Genomic DNA, 18713 nt, shown 5'->3' on the forward strand with positions numbered 1-18713 from the left:
TTTAAATTTGTACTTGATTTTGAAGAAAGATATCATTATTAAAAGAAAAAAAATGATTTTTACTTTTAATTTTAATTTAATATTTAATCCGATCTTAGTCATTAAGGGCACACATTAGCCAAACTTAAAGAGCCACAGATTAGGATTGGAAGCTCAAGTGACCTCTTTTTGACAGTTGAGACAAAAAGAATATTAAAAAATTTCCTAGACAGGTACGCTTCCTTGTTTTGTTAAACATATAGAACTGAACAACAAAGAAAAGCTTAGGAGATTTGCCAAAACAATAAATGATTTAGTAATACTTCAAGCCATTTTATAGATGATTTTGTTGATTTTAATGTTTAACTATCAGTCCAAAGATTTCAAAATCGCAAAATAACATATCACTTCTGAGATCCTGAGACTCCATATCAACAGGTCCGTTCTTTAGATATAGAAAATGTAATATTTCCTTGAAAAACCTATTACTTCAACTTTGCATCCAAACGATTTAACATAGAGTCTATCAACTCTTGGCACTTTTTTGTTTGGAATCGAACATCACGCTTCATGGAGAACTCTCTATAAATCCATTATGTTGGAAGATTATTGGTTACTAGACTAAATCTTCAAAAAATTCTAGAGGTTATCATTAGGATTAAGATCTGGTGATTGATAAGTCCACTTCATAAAGTGCAATTTGTTTCATTAAAACCAAAGCTTTGTTGACTTTGACGTATGCTTGTGGTCGTTGTCTTGATGGAAATGTCATTTAAGTCTTATAGTTTTGTCCACTTACGACTTCTATGTCGTTATGCCATCTTCAACGAATATTGGAGTAACACCTCACCAAGAAAAACAACCCCATTACAATATACTGCTAACTAGAAGACACGACGAACAGTTTTAGCGCTGGTTGGAGTTCCTATTTTTCTGAAGGCATAAACTTATTTGTTTCAGCTTTCCTTACCTTAATTTCGTATCTTGCAGTCACATTAGAATGACTACCAAATTTTGTAGTTGCAATTAACTAAGTGAATAATATTACAAATACCTTTAGTTTACTCCTTTTATTAACTGAAGTACAATAACCATTTTAATAATAACTTGCCCACATTTCTAACTAAGTTTAGGTTACAGAACTACTTTAAAGACTGGAGCGTTATTTTGGCTATAGCTGTATGTTTGTTTGTTTGTTGTTTTTTCACAAATTGTCACTGTTAAAAGTAGCTACTAGATATAAAAATACTAGCTGACCCAGCAAACTCTGTTTCGCTTTAGAGGAAGTTAGCAAGCAAACTTTGGATTTCATTCAGTTCAATTTGACACCTTAATTCTTAAACCATTGAATAGCTCGCTCACTCAACTTTTCAATATTTTGGTAGCTTGTTATGATGTTTGGAAATACTTTGTTGATAAGTTCGGCTTTCGATGAGACAAAGTTACAGAAATAATGAAATCAATCTGCTCGATTCTTCGATAGGTTTTTGACTAATATCGATAGTCAACAATTGTTCAAAGAAATCTTCTGGAGCTGTATCAATAAGCAATGGAATTCTTATGTTTGTAGTCAGTTGAACTTTCTTCTGATTTAAGGTACTTGTACCTAAGCATTATTTCGGCAGCATTCGTTGATCTTGGAATTAGTGAAGTGTCAAATCGCCAGACAGTAAAATCATTGCTTTTCAGTGTTACCAGTGATCGGATTTAGTTCAAGTATGAGCAGTTTTGTTCGATAATCTATTCAGCTTCATATTAACCTTCTCTTAAAAGGCTTCGTCCCTCTTGCGAAGAACTCGGACAGCCACTTTTCAGAAGCCTCTTTTAAGTTTAACTTTATTCAACCAAGGGCGTTCGCCATGGACAAGAAAGTTCCTAATCACTTGGCGCTATGTTCCGGATATATGGTTGATGCGATAAAACCACCCATCCGAGCACCCGTAGCTTCTGACGAGCCATCAACGAAGTGTGTGGTCTGTTGTTGTCTAGTGTAGGCCAATTCAAGAAGCTTCTGGTCGATCACCTGTGTCAAGGGGTCCAGTTGTTCGCAGTAGATGGTAGAATTAAGGGTATGCCCATATGGGAGCAGCTCATAGTGGATGATTCCCACCAATCAAACAGCAATACCTTCCTGGCCGTCAATCCATCTCAACAATTGCCATTGTTTGAGATGATTGACCGGCCTTCGACCACGAACGTTTTTTCTTGATATTGTCGTATATGAGCTTTAGGAGCATATTGCAGGTATAGATTCGGTCCAGAAGGTTTGTTTGAGTTTGCGGCACCCGAACACCAAGTTTTTTTTTGTATTCAGCCTTCTGCAGATGGTTTTAAATGGTTTGGTGACTAACTCCTATTTCCTGGGCGATATCTAACTCGATGTTTTCCATGATTTGATCGGTATTCGTCGTCACCGGTCTTTCGCCCGGCTGGCTTATCCATGGTCGTTTTCACCGGCTCTGAATCTTCGAAACTATTCCTCTGCAGTTCGAAGTGATAGAACACTATCCCTCAAAACACAATTAATCTCACGGAACGTTACTTTAGCGCATTTGCCTTTAACTTTAAAATAGCAAGTTAGTAAAATCCACTGTTGGACACAATATCCAAACTAATAATATATAGCTTCGTTTTGTAGATTATGTCAAGACCTTGCGTCTGCGTTGTAGGTCCTTTCTTGATAACAGAATGTACTTTGTTTTGCCCCCATTAACCGTTTAACCCATTTTTGCCGCCTCTGCCTCAATACTCACAAAAGCCCCATTGACATCACTCTGAGTTCTTTCGATTATGTCAATGTCATCAGCATATGCTAGTAATTGGACAGACTTTTGAGAGATAAGGCCTCTAGAGTTGACGTGTGAGCTCTTCTTTCAAGTACGATGATAAAGAAATGGCGTGACAGCGCATCACCTTGTCTAAAACCTTTTTTGACATCAAAAAGTTCTGTTAAATTGTCTCCATTCTTTATGGAGCAGCGTGAGTTCTCCATGGTAATCCTGCACAAACGGGCGAGTTTGGCAGGGGTGCCAAAACTAGACATGGCTCTATACAGCTCGTCCCTGTATGGTGGGTTCCGATTTGATGTTCATGGGTTTTTTACAGGATCTGCCGTTGGTGCAGTTTACAGGGTCGCCTTTTTTAAGGATCGGGCAAACAATACTGAGGTTCCATTCATCGGGCATGCTTCCTTCCGATCATATCTTACAGATAAGGTCGTGCATGCTCCTAAATAAATTATCTCCAGTTGCTTTGAAGAGCTCAGCATTCAAGCCATCCGCTCCAATGGTTTTGTTAAACTTCAGCTTCGTCTAAGTCTGGATGACAAGATTGTTGGCTTTCGTCGTTTATGATGAATGGATCATCCTGCCTGACAGCGGAATTCGGTTCCTTATCGCCGTTATACAGTCTGCAGAAGTGGTCCTTCCATATCCTCAGCATTGACTGCGGTTCCACTATGATGTTTAAACTTTCGTCTTTGCAGCCTTCGGGTCTAGGTTTATGTACCTGTGAGTTTCGTTTAACCTGTTCATAAAACTTTCGAACTTCGTTCCTGCTTTTAAACCTCTCAACATCTTCGACCGCACGCTTCTCATGCACTCTCTTTTTCCTTCTGAGAAATCGGCGTTCCTCTCGCCTTTTCTGCTCATAGAGCTCATGAGCAGCTTTCGTCCTTTTATGCAGCGCCGCTTTGCGTGCCTGTTGTTTGGCTGCGTTTGCCTGCCGACATTCATCATCAAACCAGGGGTTTCTTGGTGGTAGCTGTTTGAAACCCAGCACATAAAAGGCGGCTTCTCTGATTGCATCTTGGAAATGTTGCCACTGGTTTTCGATACCTTGTGTTGGCGGCAGAGAACGTCGAGACAGGTTACTTGTAACTCGGTCGGAGAAGGATTTGGTGATCCCTTGCGATCGTAGCCGTTCCATGTTGTTCCTTCTCCCAGCATCTCCCTGTTTTGCCTTGGGTCTGCAAACCCGAAATGCTACCTTGGCTACAACGAGGTAGTGGTCCGAGTCGATGTTAGCACGGAAAGTTCAGACATCTAAGATGCTGGAAGCAATATGATCAATGTGGTTGACTGTAGATTGATCTGGTGAAATCCAAGTTCCTTAGTAAAGGTGTGGAAAACACGTACTGAGTACCCTGACGGTTCGGCCTGTAGCAAAGTCGATGAGCCTGAATCCGTTGTCGGAAGTGTTGTGATGCAGGCCACGAAATTAAAAAAAAAGCCGGAAGGGAGATATTTCCCAACGTTTTATATGAATTATATTAAGAACGTCTTCATATTTATTATCTAATACTCAAATACTGTAAAATCATAGCTGAAAGTTTAGAATAAGCAAAAACCAACACCATTTCTCGATAAATTAACCTTTCTTGGTTTTGATCACAATTCATAACTTCAAATTACAATTGATCTAATTTGGTGAACTGAGAAGACTCTAATCAAAAATGTTGTTAAATATCAGATCTAATTCCTGTAATAATCCAAAAACAAGCCATTTAAGTGATTTAAAAATGTCAGTATCGCAAAAGAGGGTTTCAGTGTCTTTAATAAATTTTAAAATAATATTGATTTAAAAATCTTAACCGGAACTGGAAATAAAGAAATCGCTGATAGAATCTCTGTTTAAATTTTACTCATACCATCTCTGTTCGCGGATAAGCTCGATGCAATTTAATTCAACTGAATTAAAGCTTTCACCACCTCTGACATTGCAAAGTTTGACATTGTAAAGTTTTGCTCTCTGGAACTTTTTCCAAACACACTTTAAAGCTTCAACTTCTGTGTTGCTTTCAAAAGATTCAAATGGACCAAAATTTTATCAAAATCGAGTCACCCTAGCCCCAACCTACATAAAATCCATGTACACAGCGTTTACAAGTCTCGACGGATAGACTCTCAAAAGCAACCAAAACAAAAACAAACCCACAAAGAAGAAGAAGACAAACAAAAAGAAAAAGAAGAATTAATAAATTATGCTTTCAAGAAAATATCATAAGAACTTTGCTACAAAGAACATAGAAAAAAGACCAAAAAAGAAAAATAACCTCCAAACTGAATCAAGACTGAAGACCGTCGAGTGTTTCTTGATGGGAGCTCGTTTGGCTTTTAGTCGGTTTGAGAACGCGTTCGTTGTTGTTTGCTGCTCAAACTGAGCAAAGTGTCGTCAAATTGTCTGGTGGTTGGTTTTTTTCGTGTTGTTGTTGTTGTTATTGCCCGTATTCGTCCACATTCGGTTGTTGTTTTAATTTATTAGGTGGAGACTGGAGGTTTCGAGTAATTTTTTGTTATTGGTGTAACTTAATTATTTGATTTGAATTTTTTCCAAACTTAAAAAAGTGCATGGAGCTTCAGCTGAAGTAAAAAGATTCTACTGAAACTTACAACTTTAAAAACCTGAAACCCCTAGATTCTCAGGTAATTTGTATTCCTCTTCAAAAACTAAACCTTCTGAGATATGGTAAATGACAATCTTTGATAGTTTCCATATTTTTGAGTTGATTTTGAAAGAAATGTTGTAACAGAAATTAAGTAAGAAGGGAGGGTTAAGAAAAATTGTGTGAAAAACGTTTGGTTTTTCCTTGTCGTGTGACAAAAATACCACATCAGTGGCAATTGCACGCGCGGGGAAGGAGAAACTAAATCATATTACGCTGCCCTGGCTGATGGCTGATGGGCTGGCTTATGTCACTTCAATTGGAATTTCCTGTAAACAGACATAGTTTTCGACGATTGAAAGTAAAAGTGAAGGAAAATACATGACATGGAATTCATAAGGACGGAGTGCGCCTGCGTCAAGATGCGTTTCCTCCTTGAAATTGATGCGTGTACAGAATAAAAGTTGCACATGCAACCGCACCACACCGCCCGGCCCGCCATCCACTTTTATTGTAGTCGTCGGTTGCTGCAAGCTGTCAGTTTTGTGTCTGTTTTTATTTTGGTCTTCGACTGCATTTTCTTTTTTTTCAATTTTCTGTCTTTTAATATGACAAACAAAATAAAACCATAGATGGTGCACTTCTGATACACCCACTCAGCTGGGGGTCATTTCTGTATATTGATTGCACCTTCCACCGGCCGCGGCAGCTACCGTTCCGTCATGTGTCTTCTTAGAGTTTGTTTGAGTTTTGTTTTTCTTCAATGTTCACACAATAAAAATGTAGTCTTACAGTCTAGGGGAGACTATAAATAATAAAGTTATTTGTCGATATACACTCCGGGGAACTTGATTAGAGTCGCATACTTTAAGAATTTTATGTTGAGAGTCTATAGATACTTATTTTTAAAACTTTTAAAAAAATATAGTTTTTGAAGGTTTTAGAAACAAAAATTAAAAAGCATTTCACAACCAGACCTCAGTTTTAAAATTTAAATACATTTGTTTTGTAAGTCGTAAGATTATTTTCGAAAAAATTGTTTTTGGTTCCAAAAACCTTTTATATTTCCTGAAACGTGGTGTCACCGAGTAACTACCAGTAATCAAAGGGTTAAATTTCAAAATATTGAATTCAATAGTATTATTTTTGATACAATTGAACATGTAAAAACTAAACTGTATACAAATTCAGTGAAATTTACACCAGAACTAATTTTGACTAAATAAAATTTTCATTTTGTAAATTGAAGCTGAATGATATAAGAACTGAACAATATTACACTTTTTTACATTAAAATTTAAACCATTTATGAAACACAACTTGGTAATATTCTGAGTATCCAATTGAATTTTACACGCATCTGATGAAGAACTAACATAACCAAAAATTTTGAGATCATCAGCATATAAAAGACATCTAGAACTTTTAATACAATTCGGTTAATCATTTATAAATAAAATTAAAAGGAGTGGACTAAGATGACTACCTTGTGGTACACCGGAAAAATTTTGTATTTCATTGAAAAGAACCTCACCAATTTTAACATATTGTCTTCTTCCAACCAAATAGCTTCTGATCCATTTTAAGAGATTCGAGTCAAAGCCAAGCAATTCAAGTTTTTTCAAGAGAACATTATGTTGTACCCTATCAAACGCCTTGAAAAAATCGGTGTAGATTACATGCACTTGAGTACGATTTTCTAAAAAACCAAGACAGTAATTTGTAAAAAATGCTTATTTTGTTGCAGTAGACCTACCACTCATAAGGCCATGCTGATGCAGGGAAATATGGTTTTGAACTGAACTATAACGTTTTATTTTAACAATTGCTTCAAATATATTTTGGGATTATCTGAAGCTTAGCAATAGGTCTATAATTTTCCACAGTTGATTTAAATCCAGATTAATGCAAAGGAGTTATTAGAAAATGTTTCCATGTATCTAAAAAAAAAGTCAAGGACAAATTTAAAATAAAGCAGGGTGGGGTTTTAAGGTTATATTTAGAAAATTGTAAAACTTAAGGTGGAATATTGTCCGGTGCGGCAGAGAAACTGTTATCAAGCGATGATAAAGCATTTAATACATTAACTCTCGAAAAAGAAAGGTCACCAACATTAATGTTAGAATTGAAACTTAGTGTTTCATTATAATTTAAGCCCAAATCAGAAAAATTCGATTGGAAAAATAAAGCAAAGTTATTACAAATATCTTCTAAGTTTTCAGAAAAAATACCATTGTAAGAAATACTGGAAGGAATTCCAATTGATTTTCTTTTAGTATTTAGAAATGACCAAAAACACTTCGCAATGGTTTTTATTTTCGACTCAAGAGACCAAATATATGTTTTATATGTAAATCTTCTTAATAATTCGTACTCTTTCCTATATCTAATAAATTGATCACGAAAAGAATCCGAAATCTTAATATTTTTACGAAGTTTAGCTACGCCATTTTTTAGCATAGACAAACTTATAAATTAAAAAATAAGTGAAGTTGTAAAATTAATTATAAAAAAGATTACACTCGAGTATAGAACTAAAAATGCCATTTTATGCTTAGAAAAGTTGAAAACCAAAATGGGAAGTAAAAATGAATGTTCTTATCTTTATCTTTTTTTTTCAAGACTTACTAATATACTTTTCCGCCTCTTTAGTCATTTTAGCGTCTTCCAACGGAAATGTTAGCTATCAAAAAGGTTCTGATATCCGCATCTTCTCTGACAGTCAGGCTGCTATTAAGTTTCTTGATGGTGTCTCAACCAAATCTCAAACAGCCCTCGATTGTCGATCATCTCTTATGTAGATGGCGCAGCAATTTAACATTCACCTCTTTTGGGTACCGGGCCACAGAGACATCACTCACAGGAAATTGTAGAGCTGATGAACTCGCTTAAAATGGAACCGTCATACCTATTTCGCTGAAAGGGAGAAGATAGGTATACATGTAAACTTCTGCTAAAAGAAACAGCTCTAGGTGGCACAATTTACCAACATGTGCAGCCACAAAACTCATATGTCTTTCACTGGACCTAAAGCGCTCTAAAGACTTGTTATCTCAAAGCAGACTTCATATAAGCTCCCTAATAGATGTCCCTACGGGACACTGTCTTATAGGAAGACACGCAATACGACTTGGTATAGCTTCAAATGACTTCTGCAGGAGCTGTATGGACGAGGGAGAAGAGAAAACAATCTCTCACCTCCTCTGGACTTGCCCTGCTCTTTCACTAAGACGCAAACATCATCTAGGAGAATACTCTTTTGATAATCCCAGTGAACTAGCTAAAAAGGTTATCAAATATCTCCTTCGAGTTATAAAAAGCTCAAAATGGTTCGACTAGTGGGAAGTATTTCTCTCGATTCATGTGGTATCACAATGGGCATTTTCTTTTGCCTAAGTGTGTGGATTCTGAATCCGCAGCCACTTTAACGTAACCTAATCTAACCTAACGAATACTAAGATACTTCTATTAGGAAGTTATGGACCAACTATAATAGACTTAACCGAAAGTAAGCTAATGTCAAAACCGAACGAAAAGTTATCAAAAGTTATCGTCAAAACAAAAAGTAACCATAATGAATTCAAGTAACTTTAGCAAATTTGATATTTGCTTAAGCTCGAGCCATTTAAATGGCTCTTGCGTAATTGCGCGAAAGTTAACGAAACTGGGGAGAACGTCTATTATGGTTAGTGACATATAAGGCTGCGTATTGGTTCGTTCCCTTAAGCTGGCTTAAGCTCGGTTAAGTTTATTATAGTTGGGCCTTTAGTTTTGGAAGGAAGTCGTACTATGATACGAATTCGGCAAACAAATTTGTTGGACTATATAAAAATTGAAAACATGCATTTACAAAAACAAAAATTAAATCGTTAGATTATTGGAAAAACACATAAGTAATTAAATTAGCGAATATTATTTAAAATAAATTAAGAAGAAATTCTTTGGAAGTATCGAAAAGGTTTATCTTGAACAATATCAGTTATATTTGTTGGTTGGACACTACTCCTCGAACACATCCTTCGAGTCTAACGAAGGTATTAAACGTACCAGTCTAAAAATAAAAAAACTAAATGTTGTTACTCTAATAAAAGTCAAATCCCTACCCGAAGCAGAATTGCACTCTTTGCCTTTTATCTGCAGTAATTTACTGCGGATGTTGCATTTGTTGTTCATATAAATTTATACTGTACTAAAGATGACTTTCCAAAAGAATCACCCATACTTTTGAAATTATTTGTTATCACTTATCACTGAATCTGTCCTAATTCCAGTGATGCAGAGTGTATTATTAATGCCATACTTCTATACCCTTTGATTAAACATATTTGTTTTCTTGATATGACAGGACGGACTGTAGGAGTAATATTTCCCTTTGTTTACATTAAAAAAGATTTCTTTGCTGACAATGCATTTATTTTCATATTGACATTGATTTTGTGTTTGTTTTCTAATTGCAACTTATTAAAAACATGTTTTGTGATAGACTGTAGGAGGGCTTGTCAGAGAGGTGAAAATTACTTTAGGTTGCATGTGGTAAGAACAATTTAGTAAGTGAGAGTGCTATTATTAGACGCTTTTCTTTTTCTTTTGTAAATTGCCATTTAATTGTAAGATAATATTTATGTTAAAACGTTTAACATGCATGACAAGTATTAAATCCGCGTTAAATGATTTGATATCAGAAACTGTAAGCACAGAAAGAATGATGTTTTGAAACACAAGTTTTTTGTTTTTTGACATTTGTTTTAAATATTATTTAAACCTGGCACATATTTCGTGTATTGTATTTCATAATTTCCTGTAGTTTTTTTCTTTTTTAATTTAAATTGAACTAAACGAATTTGCCGCAGTCTTTTGAACAAAAGAAGCTAATTTCATCAACTCTTCTTTTTCTGGCAGAATTGGGGAATAATGATTACTTTTCGTAATGAGTGGGAAATATTGAGTCTGGTAAAGCATTCCACATTCGTGTAGTGCGACTAAAAAAAGAATCTCTGAACTTAACAGTACGACCGAAATTGGGCTCAAGGGTAAACTGATTGGCATTCCTAAAAGAACGAGTATTACGGTTGAATTGTTTGAGGGGAGGAATGCAACTGGCTATTTCATTAGAGAATTGCTTATGGAAGTAGCGATAGAATAATGAGAGACATGAAACCTTATGACGGTGCTCGAGAGATGCAAAAGTTTCAGTTAGACAATGGTCACCATTTTTAGAGCTCTCTTTTGAATTCTGTCCAAGAGACTCAAGTGGGTTATAGGAGCACCTGCCCAAATATGGGAATTGTACTCGAGTTTTGGATGAACTTAGGCTTTATAAATTATAGCCAGATCAGAAGGGCTAAAAAACTTCTTGCATCGTTGGAGAAAACCTAAACACTTAGCAGCATTTTTGGCGATGTCAAATATGTGATCACTCTACAAGTGGTTTGTAATGCACATACCTAGGACTGATAGCCGTTCAGTCTCCTCGATGCAAGTACCACTCATAGATAGTGGCATTGGCGGAGGGTTGCGCTTTTGCGACAGAAGACAGCATTGAGTTTTCGAAGCATTAAATTCTACACGGTTTTTGATTCCCCATTCAACAATGCTGTCAAGATCTGAATTTAATGAGCTTATCATACGCTGCAGTTGGTAGTCCACATCCGAAGAACAAGGATGAAAATAAAATAACGAATATGAAAAGCTGAGGGTACTGTCATCCGAGAAACAATTTAGTTGGTTAAAAGTTTCAAACAAAAGATCATTTATAAAAATGAGGAAGAGCGTCGGAGACAAAACGGAGCCCTGGGGTACACCAGCATTTATTTTGTGAATATTAGATTTGAACCCGCCCAATGCTACTTGAATTGAACGGTCCGAAAGGTAATTTCTAATCCAATGAAGAAGAGATTTATCAATACCAAAAGCACGCATTTTCGATAAGAGATAAGCTTGGTGCCAAACTCTATCAAATTCTTTTGAAATATCAAGTGCAATAATCTTACTTTCTCCAAAACGATGTAATGATTTGTTCCACTGTTCGGTGAGATGAACCATGAGATCACCAGTGGACCTATTGCAAAAAAAAGCCATACTGCCGGTCATTAAGAAGCTTTCGTTTTTCAAGATATTTCTTAAGCTGAAAATTGATCAGCGTTTCCATGACCTTGTAAAGAAGGGATGTAAGTGCAATTGGACGATAGTTTGATGGTGAGGAGGATTCGCCTTTTTTGGGAATAGGCTGGACAAATGCCGTTTTCCATCCGCTCGGAACGAGACCTGAGGAGTAGGACAGATGAAAAAGCTTACGCAGTGGTTTTGCCAGCGTTGAAGAACACCTCTTCAGAACAATAGCGGGGATACTAACCGGGCCAGCGGATTTGTGAATGTCAAGATTTTTAAGTACTCTAGTAACTGAACGAGTGCGAAAGAAGATTCGTCCCATAGAATCGTTAACATTTTCAAGTATAGGCGGAGTCATGCAGAATCGAATTAACAGCAAACTGTGCTGCAAGCAAATTGGCTTTATCAATCGAGCTTACATAGGGAGTGTATTCCGGCGTTAATTAGTTGGGTTAGCTTTGTAATTCCGGAAACTTACATTTTTGATCCTAATAAGCTCTTTACAGCTCGAATAAAACCATGAGTTTTCTTTGGATTTGATAGATTTTACCCTATTCGGGATAAAATTTCTCATTCCGCAAAGAATTAAGTTTATAATAATATCTGCACTATCGAGGAAGCATAGTGACCAGTTAAAGTTCCTGAAGAATTCATTGAGACCGTCCCAGTTGGCTTTCTCATATTGCCAAACGGTTCTCGTAGCGGTTTGAACTTTAACTGGAGTTTTTTGGCATGAGCAATTTGCGGATATGACACAATGGTCTGATGTACCTGGAGGCGATAATACACTGACAGTATATTTATTAGGATCAGAAGTAAGAAACAAGTCTTGAGTTTGTTCGTAGACTACTACATGTAGTAGATAGCGTATTCTTATATTTTGCTAAACTATTCAGTTCTTAATTGCTTAACACGAATCAAACTATCAAACTATCTCACTTGCACTTCATAAGAAACATCGAAACACCATTTGCATTTTAGAAAGTGCTGTTAAACTTAATCATTTTTAAATATTCTCTTATTTAATCTAAATTGAGATTAAACTTTAGTGGAAACATAGGAAAACTTAATTATCTTTTCTATTCTTGCAAAATAAGCCGAGTTAGTCCATTTTCATTAACAAAACTAAATAATATCAACAGTAACAGATTTCTTTTTTTCGCCAATGGAAAACACATGATTCCAAATGCACAACTACTCAACCAACACTGCCATCGAGATACGAATGCAATTTCAATGGTACCAACATTTGAGAATAAAATCACATACGATTGATTCGAGACTCGTATAAATGTCAAAAACTTTTATCGGTAGTATTCCTACTCTACTATTGATAGATACTATACTATTGATAGATTTTCCAACAAGGCATTGGTATTGTAATTGAAAAGATATAATATGTACATATTAATTACTTGTAATTGTAATTGAAACAATTCACTAACAAATAACAAGTAATTGAAAATTGTAATGGGTTTCCAGTTCTTTAGGTGAAGTACTTTTAAATTACAGTCAAAGAAGTTGATTTCCTTATTTAGTTATTGTTTCAAAACAACATACGTACAAGAACTTAGCCATACAGGAAATTATTTTGTAGTATCGCGTAAAATGTATGTAATTGACGGAAATAATAAGCTTTTCAATTACATGTTAAGCAATTCAAATTCCTTAATAACATTTCAAAGTAATTGAAAAAGTGTGGGGATATTTCAATTTTAAGTAATTTTAGTTGAATTTGTTTGAATTTAAATAAGTCCTTTGATAACAAATCAAAATGGTGAGTAATAACTTCAATATTTTGAGTCTTGAAAAATGTTGTAGTTTCAACTGATTTCTGAAGGTGTCAACGTCTTTGATGTTTATTACACATTTCACTAAAGATTTCGGGTAATTCCTCAATGATACAATCGCCAAATTTAAAATTTTAGCAAGGGAACAGATGACCATTTGATTGAAAATACTTTGAGATGTTAATTTCATTCATATCTCGGCTTTTGAAGCACTATTGAGTTTTGTTTACTATTTCCGTACATTTTACACAGTTCAGTATAGTAATATTTGACGTGGCTTCTTGTGTTAAAAATTCTGTACCGGATCGATTGTTTCCAAGCCAAATCAATTTTAATTTTACGCAAGAATATTGTTTTTGATTCCACTTTTTTAGAAACATAACCTTAAACTTTCTGTAAATAAAAACGTGGCCTTCGAATACCGAAAGAATTCAGACCAAGTAACTATCAAAAACTACTAATTTTCAAATTTTAACAACTCCAAGAATACTAAGTACAAACCTATTTTTATGGGCGAATTTAGAGCTTCAGAGGACTCGGGGCAATAAAGGAGGACCTCTCGCCAAACTATTTTCAAAATAAAGGAAACTATTTTTTTCACTCGAGTTTTTCAATAAATAATTAATTATGAAATCAAGTAGTATTGAACAAACACATATAAATATAAACGGAAAAACGAATTATGTGAAATTAAATTTTAGGGTTAACGAACGAAACCTTTCGATGCTCAGGAAAGAAAAAAACAGAAAAATCGTGGTACGAAGCCTATTTCTTATAATTTTCATTTTTGAAAATGAACGCTCTCCGCTCCAGTACAATTTATTACCATCAAAACCAAATACATTCTCAACGAAATTTCGAGGTTTGGGAGTGTAGCTCTGAAAGTAGTAAATAGTTCCGGCGATTTTTTTTTTTTATAATAAGCGCACACTCAAGGGGATATATTACTCTTAATATGTAGACACAGTATGAGCACTAGGAAAGGGAGAGAGGGGTTGAAAGGAGATGTCGGTGCACATTGGTTTTGAATTCCTGAATATTGCAGTAGCTGGGAAAGACAGAGTGTGGCAAGGCATTCCACATTCGCATAGTATGGCTAAAGAACGAATCTCTGTACTTGACAGTACGACCGAAGATGAGCTCGAGGGTATATTGATGAGCATTCCTAGAAGCGCGAGTATTACGGTTGAACTGTTTAAGGGGAGGAATGCAGCTGGCTATTTCTCTAGAGCATAAACCATTAAAATAACGGTAAAACAGGGTGAGACAAGAAACATTTCGACGATGTTCAAGTGACGTAAATGATCTTATGATGGTAATATCACCAATCAATCTAAATGCTCTACATTCAATACAATCCAAGAGGCTTAAGTAAGTTGCAGGAGCACCAGCCCAGACGTATATATAAGTCTTGTAGATAACAGCCAGATCATAGGAGAAAAATTTCTTGCATCGCCTTCGAAAACCCAAACAACTTGCGGCATTTTTGGCGACATTGCGTATGTGATCGTTCCACAAAAAGTGGTTGGTGATACACATACCAAGAATATCGAGATGTTCAGTTTCCTCGATGCAAGAGCCATTTATGAATAATGGCAGGGGGGGTATATTTCGCTTTAACGATACAAGACAGCATTGCGTTTTCGAAGCATTAAATTCCACGCGGTTTCTTATTCCCCATTGTACAATGCTGTTTAGGTCGGAATTTAATGAGCTTATCATATTTTGTCGTTGCAGTTCCACATCCGAAGAAGAGGGGTGTGAATCTGAAAACGAATATAAAAGCTAAGAGTACTATCGTCAGCGAAACAATGTATTGGATTAGATGTTGCAGACAGGAGATCATTAATAAAAATGAGAAAGAGTGTTGGAGATAGAACAGAGCCCTGGGGCACACCAGCGTTGATTTTTTGGTTTTCAGACTTGAATCCATCCAATACAACTTGTATTGAACGATTCGAAAGGTAATTACTAATCCAATGAAGGAGGGATTCATGCAAACCGAAAGCACGCATTTTCGATAAGAGAGCCTGATGCCAAACCCTATCAAATGCTTTTGAAATATCTAGGGCAATAATCTTACTTTCTCCAAAACTATGTAAAGATTTGTTCCACTGTTCGATGAGATGAACCATGAGATCACCAGAGGACCTATTGCAAAAAAAAGCCATACTGTCGGTCATTAAGAAGCTTTCGATCTTCAAGATATTTCTTGAGCTGATAATTAATCAGCGTTTCCATGACCTTGGAAAGAATGGACGTAAGTGCAATCGGTCGATAATTAGACGGTGAGGAAGATTCGCCTTTTTTGGGAATAGGCTGGACAAATGCGGTTTTCCATCCTGAGCAGTAGGACAGATGAAAAACTTACGCAGTGGTTTTGCCAGCGATGAAGAACACCTCTTCACAACAATAGCGGGGATACCATCCGGACCAGCAGATTTATGTATGTTAAGATCTTTTAGGACTCTCGCTACAGTACGAGTGCGAAAAAAGATTTGCCCTATAGAATCATTAACTCGCTCAACTACAGGCGGAGTCATAACACTCACTGGCAGCGTTGAATTGCCGGCGAACTGCCTAGCAAAGAGATTTGCTTTCTCTAAAGAGCTAACAAATGGAGTGTCATTCACAACGAGCGTATGAACCGAGGAAGAGGAAGAATTCCTCATATTTTTTGACAAATGACCAAACATTTTTACTGCCTTTCGAATATGGGCATTGCAGACCTTCCTGGCTTGCTTGAACTTATTCCGGTTTTCCTCAGTTGGATTGGCTTTAAAACAACGGAAACTTACCTTCTTAACCCTAATAACCTCTTTACAGCTCGCATCGAACCATGCGTTATCCTTAGGTCTGATGCTTTTTACCCTATTCGGGATAAAAATTCTCATTCCCAGGAGAATCAAACTTGTGATCATATCTGCGCTGGCGTCAACGTCACTATCGAGGAAGCATAGTGACCAGTTAAAGATCCTGAAGTAATTATTGAGACCGTCCCAGTTGGCTTTCTCGTATTGCCAAACGGTTCTCTTAGGAGCTCTTTCTTTAACTGTAGAGTTTTTACACGAGAAATTTGCTGATATGACACAATGGTCATATGTGCCTGGAGGAGATAGAACACTAATAATGTACTTACCAGGGTCAGATTTAAGAAACAAGTCAAGAGTGTTTTCTGCTCAACCTACCATGTCCGATATTCTAGTGGGATCGTTGACCAGCTGAGTTAGGTGGTTTAACTCAGCGAAGATCTCAGCACACACTTCTTCTGGTGTTGACTGGCCTGAATGTTGAAGCCATGAAGAATTGTGTACATTGAAGTCGCCCGTAACAACGATTTCAGTGCGAGGATAGGACGAAACAATTCTTTGGATGGAATCAGACAAAGCATCAAATTCACGATATCAGTATGGGATATTTGTTTGGCTGCTTCCTCGTTAAAATCATTTCTTTTGGATTCCAAGAATGATTTCAACGATGCAAGAATCATTTTCGGGTCTTGCAACATCTTGTTCGTAGTGTTGAATCGCTAAAAGATATCGTTCCAAAATGTTGCAAACAAAGCGGTTTCGAGACCACTCATCTTCTGTAGAAGTTTTGTTGCTTTATTCCTCACGATGTCTTTTTGCTCTTTATTGGACGAAATGCTGTTAAGAGCTTCTTCGATTTCCGAATTTACTAAAGCTTTCGTAGCTTCAGATCGACAAGACCAAAGACTGCCCGCTTTTCTTCTCCTATATTTTTCTCAAACAGAATTCGATGTCGCTCTGTATTGGCTTTGAAGAATCAAAGAATTGAACAGCCGATGGACAAGAGTTGCCTTTCCCAGCACACAAAAATACGTATTAAAGGAAATGATGTTTATTATGTTTACTAGTCGGAATTTGAAACAAAATTTTCCGAAGTCTTAATGAAGGGGCCCCCGTTTGTGGAGGCCCCGGGGCTTCCACTCTGGCTGCCCTCCACTCAATCCGGCCTGGGATGTCGCATTGACGAATCATCATTTTCTGTTCTTATTGATTTTCAATTCAAAGAATTCAACAATTTTTTTTAATTAAGAACAAATATTAATTTATGAATGAGACAGCGGAAGCACCTTTTTGTGTACAAACATTTCACAACAAAAATTGTAATTCTCATTTCAATATAATTTACACTCGTATAACTTATAAGACAGATTAAGCTCTGTTTGTTTTTTTTTTTTATTGAGTTTCACAATTTTTACATTGTAAAACATTTTATCAAAAAAGGAAATATAGCTCAATTTTTCATTTATACTCAACAACATCATTAAAAAGTTTTCTATTGCAAGTATACTGATAAAACGTTTGCTTTAAGAAAAACTTAATTTTTTTACAAAAGGAAAACAGATAAAAATAAATTTTCAACAACGACAAAGTAATATTAAATTTAATATTTGTTTTAATTTTGTATTTTGTTGGTATGAAAACAACACAAAGATAAAGTTTGTTAATTTGCTGATCGTGATTTTCAATGTTAAAACTTTTAAATTCATATGTCTTTTTTTAAATGTACAAAAACGACTTTTTAAAAAGTTAGTTATTCGTAGGTAATTATAGAACAAAGCTTGAAACTGATTTAGGAACCATTAAAAACAAAACATTCGATTTCAAATAAAGAATTGAGTGGTTAATATTTGCTGACTGAAATGACTTTCAGTTAACTGCTAATTCCAGCTAAGTTTTAAATCAAATAAAAGTTTTTTTTTTAATCTGCACATTAAATTCTTAGAACTATAAACAAGCCACAGTTTGTTCAAGGCACCGTTAGCCGGGCATTAAAAAATAAATTTACATTTAATTTCTATCAATAAAATTGCATTAACAAGCTAAGTGCAAAGGTTATTAACTCTATGCCAAATTTAATATTTAATTTGGAAAACTGATATATGAACTCAAGGTAGGTAGAAATGGCGATCTCAAGGCAACCTAGCCTGAAATCCAATTAGCGCTGTAGTGCGCCGTTTTGATAATGTGATTTCCACACTTGTCAACGAATGTTAAATTTACGGATGCAATTTTTCTTTATCCTGACAATCTTAAACCGTTTTTAATAGAATTTCTTAGAGTATTTTATGTCAAGAATTATCACACAAAATCTATAGATGCAGAAATTTCTCAACTGCGATTTCCATGCTGTTCTTCAAACATCTTTATGGCCAACTGGTGAACAAGTTAAACAGTTTTTGAACCATCCAAAAAACTCTCTTACGATATGAAATATCACTGTACTTAATAATTGCTTTGCTCAGAAAAATCAAATTAGAGCTTATTTATTTTTCACAGTTTCCATGTAATCAAAATAATATTTTTCATTAGTAATTAAGAAGTTTTGTTCAAGTTAATACGTTTTGTTTCTTATTTTGATCAAGAAAAGCCCTCTAATAAATCAGAAGTGCGATAAAGTTCCTCATTTAATTGAATAGTGGTTGC

General features: G+C 35.6%; 1 protein-coding gene across 1 annotated transcript in view; it reads left to right on the forward strand.

The window, feature by feature from the left end:
- The first annotated feature begins 5087 nt into the window (after positions 1-5087).
- The window catches only part of LOC129938784 (beta-glucuronidase), an 82122-nt gene continuing 68496 nt past the window's right edge, over positions 5088-18713 (forward strand). The window contains exon 1 of the mRNA XM_056046531.1: positions 5088-5402. The gene's annotated coding sequence lies outside the window, so the exon portion shown is untranslated. The remainder of the gene's footprint in view (positions 5403-18713) is intronic.

Source organism: Eupeodes corollae, chromosome 1, assembly GCF_945859685.1.
Source record: "Eupeodes corollae chromosome 1, idEupCoro1.1, whole genome shotgun sequence".
Taxonomy (NCBI): domain Eukaryota; kingdom Metazoa; phylum Arthropoda; class Insecta; order Diptera; family Syrphidae; genus Eupeodes; species Eupeodes corollae.